Here is a 6,054-nt window from a genome sequence, read left to right as displayed (position 1 = left end):
CAATCTGAAAAACAACCCTCCACCACCAACCTCTATCTTCTACCTTTGAGCCAATTCTGTATCCAAATGGCTAGTTCTCCCTGTATTCCATGAGATCTAACCTTGCTAATCAGTCTCCCATGGGGAACCTTGTCGAACACCTTACTGAATTCCATATAGATCACATCTACTGCTCTGCCCTCATCAACCTTCTTTGTTACTTCTTCAAAAAACTCAATTAAGTTTGTGAGACATGATTTCCCACGCACAAAGCTGTGTTTACCATCCCGAATCAGTCCTTGCCTTTCCAAATACATGTACATCCTGTCCCTCAGGATTCCCTCCAACAACTTGCCCACACCGAGGTCAGGCTCACCAGTCTATAGTTTCCTGGCTTGTCTTTACCACCCTTATTAAACAGTGGCACCACGTTTGCCAACCTCCAGTCTTCCGGCACCTCACCTGTGACGATCAATGATACAAATATCTCAGCAAGAGGCCCAGTAATCACTTCTCTAGCTTCCCACAGAGTTCTCGGGTACACCTGATCAGGTCCTGGGGATTTATCCACCTATAACCGTTTCAAGACATCCAGCACTTCTTCCTCTGTAATCTAGACATTTTGCAAGATGATCCATATCCCTGTAGTCTATGTCTTCCATATCCTTTTCTACAGTAAATACTGATGCAAAATATTCATTTAGTATCTCCCCCATTTTCTGTGGCTCCACACAAAGGCCACCTTGCTGATTTTTGAGGTGCCTTATTCTCTCCCTAGTTACCCTTTTGTCCTTAATATATTTGTAAAAACCCTTTGGATTCTCCTTAATTCTATTTACCAAAGCTATCTTATGTCCCCGTTTTGCCCTCCTGATTTCCCTCTTAAGTATACTCCTACTTCCTTTATACTCTTCTGAGGATTCACTCGATCTACCCTGTCTGTACCTGACACATGCTTCCTTCTTTTTCTTAACCAAACCCTCAATTTCTTTAGTCATCCAGCATTCCCTATACCTACCAGCCTTCCCTTTCACCCTGACAGGAATATACTTTCTCTGGATTCTTGTTATCTCATTTCTGAAGGCTTCCCATTTTCCTGCTGTCCCTTTGCCTGTGAACATCTGCCTCCAACCAGCTTTCGAACGTCTTTGACCAATCCCATTAAAATTGGCCTTACTCCAATTTAGAGCTTCAACTTTTAGATCTGGTCTATCCTTTTCCATCACTATTTTTAAACGAATAGCACTATGGTCGCTGGCCCCAAAGTGCTCCCCCACTGACACCTCAGTCACCTGCCCTGCCTTATTTCCCAAGAGTAGGTTAATTTTTGCACCTTCTCTAGTAGGTACATCCACATACTGAATCAGAAAATTGGCTTGTACACACTAAAGAAATTCCTCTCCATCTAAACCTTTAACACTATAGCAGTCGCAGTCGATGTTTGGAAAGTTAAAATCCCCTACCATAACCACCCTATTATTCTTACAGATAGCTGAGATCTCCTTACAAGTTTGTTTCTTAATTTCCCTCTGACTGTTGGGGGGTCTATAATACAGTCCCAATAAGGTGATCATCCCTTTCTTATTTCTCAGTTCTACCCAAATAACTTCCCTGGATGTATTTCCGGGAATATCCTCCCTCAGCACAGCTGTAATGCTATCCCTTATCAAAAATGCCACTCCCCCTCCTTTCTTGCCTCCATTTCTATCCTTCCTGTAGCATTTGTATCCTGGAACATTAAGCTGCCAGTCCTGCCCATCCCTGAGCCATGTTTCTGTAATTGCTATGATATCCCAGTCCTATGTTCCTAACCATGCCCTGAGTTCATCTGCCTTCCCTGTTGGGCCCCTTGCATTGAAATAAATGCAGTTTAGTTTATTAGTCCTACCTTGTCCATGCCTGCCCTGACTGTTTGACTCACTTCTGTTCTCAGCTGTACCCTCTCAGATCGATCTCTTTCCTCACTACCTCCCTGGGTCCCAACTCCCACCCTACTAGTTTAAATCCTCCCAAGCAGTTCCAGCAAACCTTCCTGCCAGTATATTAGTCCCCTTCCAAATTAGGTGCACTTGTACAGGTCACTTCTACCCCAAACGAGATTCCAATGATCCAAAAATGTGAATTCTTCTCCCATCCACTAGCTCCTCAGCCATGCATTCATCTGCTCTCTCCTCCTAGCCCTCACTAGCTCGTAGCATCAGGATTAATCCAGATATTACTACTCTTGAGGACCTCCTTTTTAAATTTCTGCCTAACTCTCTGTAATCTCCCTTCAGAGTCTCAACCTTTTCCCTTTCTATATCATTGGTTCCAATGTGGACAATGACCTCCTGCTGGCCCCTCTCCCCTGTGAGAACATTCTGCACCTCTCTGAGACGTCCTTAATCCTGGCACCAGAGAAGCAACACACCATTCTGCTTTTTCTCTGCTGGCCACAGAAATGTCTGTCTGTACCTCGGACTACAGAATCCCCTAACACAATTGATCTCTTGGAAGTCGACGTACCCCTCGTTGCATTAGAGCCAGTCTCAATACCAGAAACTTGGCTCTTTGTGCTACGTTCCCCTGAGAATCCATCACCCCCTACATTTTCCAAAACAGCATACCTGTTTGAAATGGGTATATCCAAAATGGACTGCTACACTAGCTGCCTACCTCTCTTACCTTTCCTGGAGTTAACCCATCTATGTGCCTGTATCTGAAACTGTCCCCCCTTCCTATAACTGCCATCCATCACATACTGTTGCTATTGCAAATTCCTCATCACTTCTAACTGTCTCTCCAACCGATCCATTCGATCTGATAAGATTCGCATCCAACAGCATTTATGGCAGATATAATCCGCAGTAGCCCTTAAACTCTCTTTAAACTCCCACATCTGACAAGAAGTACATATCACTGCAAAGGCCATGTTTGCTCCTTCACAATCTACAGACCCAGAAAATAACACCGTCTTATTCCTCTACAAAACACTGCCCCAGGTTAAATTAATAGTTATGGCTTATATTTTAAGTTTAATCAAGAGACTTATCTCCAAAAACATATAATCAAGAAAGACCCCAATGTACTCACTACTGCAGCCTTTCTATTGGACAGACTTAAAACAATGATTAACTTATCTGTTTCTGTGCTGTGAACTTCGCCCAAACAGGTTCCTCCAAGATTAGTTGTGGAATTCACTGTTTGTTAATTTTCCCAGAGACACTCCGATGTCCAACAACACATGAATTCAAAAACAGCAAAGGCAGTAACTGTGCAGGTTCTCTCTCTCTCTCTCTCTCTCTCTCTCTCTCCTGCACTGTCCTCACCATGTGCTCCCTTTTAAAACTGCTGTTGTTTTGACTTTTTTTCCCCCCAAAGTTCCAAAACAATGCAACAGCATATAAAACAGTAATTGCTGCTCCTGGAATTCCAGGAAATCACCTCCAGCACCTAAAATACCTCAAAAAAGGAGTAGCTCTTACAGCCAGAAATTTTTCCCGTCCTCCATCTTGGATTACCCAGAATCCTGTGGGAGTTCCAATTCTGTTGGGTTTTCTCATAGGTTAAGTTATTCTGTATTCTATTGTCTTTTGTTTGTGTTTCATTTGGTAATCTTGTAAATAAGTTCTGTTTTGTTTCAAACTAAGTGATTGAGCCAGCTGCATCACTCCTGAAATATCCACTGTACACCTGCTTCAAACAACGAGCAAGATTAGGCTCCAGACTAAATTCTTGAAATGTTTTCAGGGGTTCTGGCCTGGTCCATGACAACTGTAAGCTAGCAGGAAACATAAAAATAGATTGCTTCTAAAATGAAATAAACATCTAAGAAAAGAAGGAGAATAGGATATCAAAGTAAACTAGCATGGAACATAAAAATCGATTACTTCTAACAAAGAACTGTGAATGTTGGAAATCTGAAACAAAAACAGAAAATGCTGGAGAAACTCAGCAGATCTGGCAACACCTGTGGCGATGAAAACAGACTTAATGTTTCAGTTCAGAGAACTTTTGTCAGGACTGAAAGCAAATAGGAAAGGATTGTGTTTACGCTGATGATTTTGGAGGTTGGGTGAGGAGTTGGGACAGTGCCAAGAGAAGCAGAAAGAAGGAAACAAAAGGATTATGATGATAAACTGAGAGAGTGAGGAATGCTGATAATGAGACGTATATTTGGCTGGTTGTGCTGTGCCCATACAAAACGGGATCTAGGGTTGTGGGGTTGTGCAATCAATGCTGAGGAGTTTGTTCACATTCTGAACTGAACTGAGATGAATTTCTTTATTGAGAGCGTGAAGAATGACAGGAATTCTCTATCCCAGAAGGCTGTGAAGGATCAGTAATTGAGTATGTACAAGAGGGAAATAAATAGAGTTTTCAATATTTAAGATATTAAGAGATAAAGGGATAGTTCAGAAAAGTGGTATTGAGATAAAAGGTCAGTAACAATCCATTTGAATTGCAGAATAAAGTTTAGGGCCATAATAATGTGCTACAGCTTCTATTTCTGCAATTTCTGTTTCCATGTGGCCCATCAATCTACTATTCAGTTGGAATATAGGTGATCATCTACCTCAGCTCCACTTTCTTGCACTGTTATAACCCTTAATTTCTTTATTACACCAATGTCCATTTTACCCCAACTCGAATATATTAAAAATATGCAAACCATTGAACATCCGTGGTCTTTTTGGGTTCAGAATACACAATGTTTCAAGTTAGAAGCAGGGAAATGGCTTGTCAAGGTGACCGGATTGAAACAAAGGCCTCTGTCCTGGTCTGTTAATTGAACTGTTTAACTGAACTATTTAAAAGTTTCACAGGGTTTTTCCTTGCGAATTTCCCTTCACAAATTGTTGAACTACTTTCAAATTTGTTTGTCAGATGTCATTACCATTCAAACCACGAACAAAGCTTAACTGAGATGTTTCTGTAATCTTGTGGTTTCTTTTAAATTTGAGAAAAATAAAAAATACCAGAAAATAAATGTAAGGGGAAACTTTCAAATGGCCAAAAAAGCTGGATTGGTTTGTTAAAATTAGTTATTTGTTGAGCCAGCTCCAGTTTGAACACAATCACATTTGACTCATTAAAATCAGGATATTCTTAATGTAGACAGGCAGCTATTTATCACGATTATTGTTTAGCACACCCTTATAAATATTTTTAGCCAACCCATTCAGAGATGTTAAGTTACAATTCTAGACCAGGTGGACCTTAAACCCAAGTCTGATGGTTTAGACATAGGGACATTACCAATGTACCACAAGAGCCTCTTAACTGCAATCTTTCAGATATTTTCCTAATCAACCTGTGTATGATTCGAGATATGTTAATTGGATTCACATTCTGCCATCTGCCATGGCAGGATTTGAACCCAGGTCCCCAGAACATAATAGGCCATCACCTCCTCAGTTGCTGATTTCATATCCTCACTCCCATGTTCACAACTGAACTCAGCCTTGCTCCCTCATTCACTAGCAATCACTACATCTCTCCCAATCATTCGTTACTCCCTAAATTCCAGGGAGAGTGAACAACAATGCGACACAACTGTTTGGAGTGAACAATGAGCAATGAACAAATCCCAAGCCCAATACTTGAATTATTTTAAAGCATTTGAAGAATTGTTTTGCTCAAATATGATTCATTTTATTTACCTTTTTCTTTTCGATGCAGCAAAATAACGGGCACTGCAAGTGTGGTGAGCGTGTCCCTGAAGTTACGGTGACAACAAATGAGTCATTGCAACATTGCCATCTCATTTTTCTGATGTTCATGCTATCTTTACAGCATGGAAACAGGCTATTTGGCCCACAAGTTCACACCATTCCTTCAAAGAGTAACCCATCCAGACCCATTCCTTGACTACCCCACATTTACCCCTGAATAATACACCTAACCTACACATCCCTGAACACTATGGGCAATTTAGCGTGGCCAATTCACCTAACCTGCCTACCTTTGGGTTGTGGGAGGAAACCAGAGCACCCACAGGAAGTCCATGCAGACACAGGAAGAATATGCAAACTTCACACAGACAGTCGCCCGAGGCTGGGTGAAACCCCAGCGCTGTGAGACAGCAGTACTAAC

Source organism: Hemiscyllium ocellatum, chromosome 16, assembly GCF_020745735.1.
Source record: "Hemiscyllium ocellatum isolate sHemOce1 chromosome 16, sHemOce1.pat.X.cur, whole genome shotgun sequence".
Lineage (NCBI taxonomy): Eukaryota > Metazoa > Chordata > Chondrichthyes > Orectolobiformes > Hemiscylliidae > Hemiscyllium > Hemiscyllium ocellatum.
The sequence above is the reverse complement of the archived record's forward strand: the minus strand, read 5'-3'. Positions refer to the sequence as shown.